The following is a 5,155-nucleotide window of genomic DNA, read 5'->3' on the forward strand; positions in this document are numbered from 1 at the left end:
TGATGAACTTGCCTTTCTTGACTGCAAGATTCTGCAGGCAAGGTCTTCGATACGCAATAATTCCAAATTCTGAAATAGCATCATCGTCCGGTAAGGACGATGTTTAAAAGATTGGCAAGGATGCAATAATGCATAAGTATGAGATGCAATCGTTCTAAGCATGTCCTAACCCCGATGATTTAGGATCAGTGAGTTGTAATAATTGGTTCAGAGTGTGTTGCACTTTTAAAGTGTTTCACAAACAAGGTTCTTATTCAGGTGTGATTACTTGGTATCATGAACAGGTAGATAATAAAGCACAGTAATCAGTTGAGCACACAAAGAATGATAATTGGCATAATGTTAACATGTAAAGAACAGTTGTCAGTTTTAGTACTATATGGCATGGTTAATGATTACTTGTTATATTCTTCAAAGGAATAACTTTTAAAGAATATGTTCTCATATAAAGAACAAGTATGATAATTAGGTTTGTGGGGTTCTATGGTTTTAATTGGTTTATGGAGTAAGTAGTAGATGGATCACAACCTAGTTGGATTCATCAACACCTAGGGCTTGTATAAGGTTAGTGAAGCATGAGTATCTTAGGAATTTAATTGCATATGGGTGCTATCAAGGTTGGTATACCTTGCTGTACTAGCTAGCTAGGGTTTATATGTCCTATAAGGCAGGGTTGATGATGATCCTTTGTTTACTTCAAAAGAATAACTTTTGAAGAACATACTTCTTAAATAATAAGAAGTATAACAATTAAGGTTGAGGTTGTCTTGTATTAGCTATTGGATTTCTAAGTAGAGAATGGTTGGTTCCTAAATAGGATGGTTCATAAGTATCTCACACAAGTAGGGTTTAGTGGAACAGAGTTATGTAAAGTAAAATAGTAGGTATGGTTGCTATTAAGGTTCATCACAATGGTGTGATGCTAAATAGGGATAAATAATGATGATGGCTTTGGGTAATAGGGTCTAGGGTTTTCACTTGGTTAACCCCATTTGATTAGTTAGGTCTAATGATGATGAACACATGGGATACCCATATATTAGTGATAGGTTCAACATTTGATGTAGTCATGGCAAATATTTAGTTGCCACTATGGTAATATGACTATTATTGAAGTAAAATGATCACATGTGAACTTGGGTTTAGGTTTGGAAACCATTTAGGTTTCATATGAAGGAATGGAACTAGGGTTCCTAATTAATTTAGGGTTTTAGGCTTCACATGAAATGATAGGGTTGTAATATCATTCCATGTGGAATTTAGGATTTGCTATTTATCATCTAATTCTATGATTAATAACTTCATGTTAAAGTTGAAGTTATTAATAACTTGGAAAATAAAATAATATGGAATTTGGCATTTTATTATTTTTAAACAATTAATAATTAAGGTAATTATTATTTAGGGTTTTAAATCCTCCTAATAAGGATTTAATAAGTTAATAGAAAAGGAAAATTAATTTTAATGTTTTCCTTATTTACTTACTGGTTTTTATTTATTTTATGGAGTTTTCCTAATTATTGAATTTTAATTGAATTTAGAATTAAAATTAAAGGCTTAAATAACAAGTATAAAATAATTGAATTTTTATTAAAAATACAAATTTCATATTATATTTTTATTGAATAGGGTTTTCTTTTATAAGAATTTTGGTATCTTATTTTATTTTTTCTGAGTTGAATTGAATTTCCTAGATTTATTTGAAGTTGCAGTAATTTCTTGGATTTAAATTCAAACGGTTAATACTACAGTTACCCAGCTAAGCTACCCATCTAGTCACTGACCAGTGGGCCTACGTCCACGTCACCTGCCACGCATGCTTGACTGGGTCAAAATTGCCAACGTGGCAATTGGGCACGGTGGCCGGCGTACTGTGGCGATGATCGCCGGAGTTAAGCTCACCCCGCGGGCAAACTTTTCACTCCACGAGATTCAGCACGTCGCGGTGATTCTAACCGTACTAGCGCCGCCTGCTGATGGCCACCGGAGCATGGCCGGCGATGATGTGCCGTGGCGGCGGAAAGGGAACGGCGACGAGGCGACACTACAGGGCGTAATCAAGCAGGCTAGGGACACGGTGAGATGCGGGAGCTCACCAGGAGGCTGTAGGGCTTGGTGGCGAGGCCGATGGAGCTCAGACGGCGGGGATTTCTTCCCTGGACATGGCGGCAGTGGTCAGAGAGAATGGCGAAATTCGTCGGAAAGGGAGCCTCCCAGCTTGCACGCATCGATGAAAAGAACGAGGAGAGAACGACGGTTCTGGGAGCATCCACGGCGAGACTCGGGGCTACCTCAATCGCCGGCGGTGAACGGAGGCCGGCGAGCTAGGGTTTCGTTACTGAGAGAGAATGGAGCAGAGAGAGGGGAAATTAGGGTTAGGGTTCATCTGGCAGCGGCTCGTTGAGCTTTATAGAGGCCAGAGAGCGGCGGCGAGCATCTTGGCGCGGCCGGTGGCCGTGGTGCCTCCACCGAGCTGCTTGCCGGGATGGACGAAGACGATGACCCCTCTCCTCGCGTGGAAATATCGTGAAGGGTAAGTTGGGTTGGGCTTCGTTGGGCTGTGGTGATGGGCCAGTGCGGGGCTATGGTGCTGGACTGCTATGCTGGGCTTCTGCGGCCAGGTAAGGTCCGGGTGGTTTTTCTTTTCTCTTCCTTTTCTTCTTTATTTTCTGTTTTGTATTTCTACTTTGAATTTAGATCTGAATTAATTTTCTATCTTGCAGGTATTGCAAATTTAATTCATACAAGGGTTAGTCCAGGGTACTACAAATTCTTGAGTGGTGTATTTGCAAATTTAATATGACACTATATCATTAGTTTATTAATTAGTATTGGTATGTGGATTAAATTTCCATATGGACATGAATTTGAATAATAACTTTGAATTATTCAAATTGTTCTCTAAGTAATATTTTAATGTCACCTTGAAATACTTAGAGTTAATAATACTCTTATCATGGTTTGGTCTTGGTTATAATGATAAGTGGTTGATAACCACACATGGTTTTAATTATATGATTTAGCTAGTGAGAAATTTTAGGTTCTAGTTATATTCACCTAGTGGCAAAGGGTTTAACTCTCAATTATGGCCTAGGTTTTAATTGTGATCACCCAAATGATACACAAACTAGGGTTGAGATTTAATTCTAGGTTGTAGAGATGAGATGACACCATATTGCATGCTAGGGTTTAATCTCCCCTAATCAAGGTAATATGATTACTTGCTTCATTGTTTTTGTTCTCCTTTAATTACTAAGGACTTGAGAATTGGTTTTATCTTATACCTCTAGATTTCTATTATATCCTTAATCTATTATTAAAGTAACTAAAGTTGTTATGGTTCTTTTTATAGTTAACTTTGGTCATATGGATGGATGGTTTCTCACTATATTCAGTATGGAGTTTTACTCTAAGGTTTACTTAGGTTCTTTAATTTATGCAATATAGATATGGTAGGATTCTACTTATGATCACCAATTGGTTCATAAGTAAAGGTTGGGATGTAAGCCTAGGGTTGCTTACTAGTTACCTCTCTATGATTTCATGTGGTGAGTAATATATACTTATCCTATTAGGATTTAACTTATCCTCACATACCTCAAGAGCATGATCATGGATTAGGCCTGATCAACTTGTTCTTAATATCTCTGCCTCAAATTCTTAGGTTTTATGATCATTACTCAATTTATAATGATCAAGGTTTGGCTTTCTAAGTTATCTTTCCAGATTTAGGGTTCTCACTTCTAAGATCAAGTGTTGTCTTGATCAACTAGGGTATAATATCTCTCTTATAGTTTCTTGGGTGGACATGGCTATGGTTGTCTCAATAGATTATATCCCAGGAGAATGCCTGAGATATTCTGTTAGGGTTCTACTTTAGCAATGATGATATAATCATCTGGGTTTATATGGATAGTTCTCTCCCTCACATTCAATTGTTGGCTTAACTTTCTTGAGTGTAACACCTTAGCTTGAGCTCTCTTACAAAGTTATGGTTTATTCTAGGGTTTATGATGTATTCACCATATCTCAATAAATATCAAGTCTAAAACTCCACTTGGCTATCTTGGTTGAATTAATCTCCTCCTTACTTTATCAATTCATGGATATGTTATTATTCCATGTGGTATTAGGTTATCTCACCACTCCAAGGGAAATGGTTTGCAAGCTAACACTTTGGCTCAAGGTTGTTCTTGATTCTTAAGTATATAAAGATAAAAATTGGTATCTATGGTTTCTCTCATTTGGAAAGACTTCAATACTAACCTAAGTTTAGGCTCCATAGAGAATGATGTGATCATCAACATCTATGTTTAACATAATTGGATTCTCTCTCTAGGGATGGTCTGGAATAATATCCTAGGGTTTCTCTTTAAAGGTGATGATTTGAATTCATGTATTTATATCCAAGGTTTAACTCAAGGTTTGTTAATGCTTCTCTAATATTTATAATAGAACTCTCACCTCTCTAGGTTTGATGCTTAACCATTTGGAATAGAGAAGAATACATATTCCTAGGGTTGATCTCCTTGTCATGTTTCCAAGAATGAAGTAAAAATGAATACCATGAGGTTCATGGTAGGATCAGGGATTTTTTTAAGATATGGAAAAGATAAGTGAAGAATGGTTTCTCCAATTATTGTTACTTGATTTCCAATTAAATGGATGTTCATATGTTATGGCAAGGATTACCATATTATGGTTTGTTATAAGATCAAGCAATGGATCATTGATTGAAGTGTTGTTGTGTTAGATTTAATTCCATTTGATCTAACCCCTTAGATCAAATCATCTCTACCCCAAAACAAGGTTTTAGCAAAGTCACATTGAGGTTTATAGCGCTTGACTTGATGAGCTACTTCAATTCCACCAAGGTCAAGTGAAACTTCAGTTACTGTGACTGTTTTACTTTAAAGCGCGAAAATTCCCCAGATTTTCTATGCATGAATGCAATGCACACATCTGTTTCCTCTATTTTTGTAACCCCATTACCTGGGATATTACAACTAGGATTCCTGAAACCAAAAACAGCAGAAAACAGGAACTGGCCCTTCGGCATCTCGTCAATAGGTTAGTTCCGGAAAATGCATAAATATGACATAAAGTATGCATAAAACATGTAGATATCATCAATAATGTGGCATGGAACATAAGA

Source organism: Lolium perenne, chromosome 2, assembly GCF_019359855.2.
Source record: "Lolium perenne isolate Kyuss_39 chromosome 2, Kyuss_2.0, whole genome shotgun sequence".
In the NCBI taxonomy this organism is placed as follows: Eukaryota; Viridiplantae; Streptophyta; class Magnoliopsida; order Poales; family Poaceae; genus Lolium; species Lolium perenne.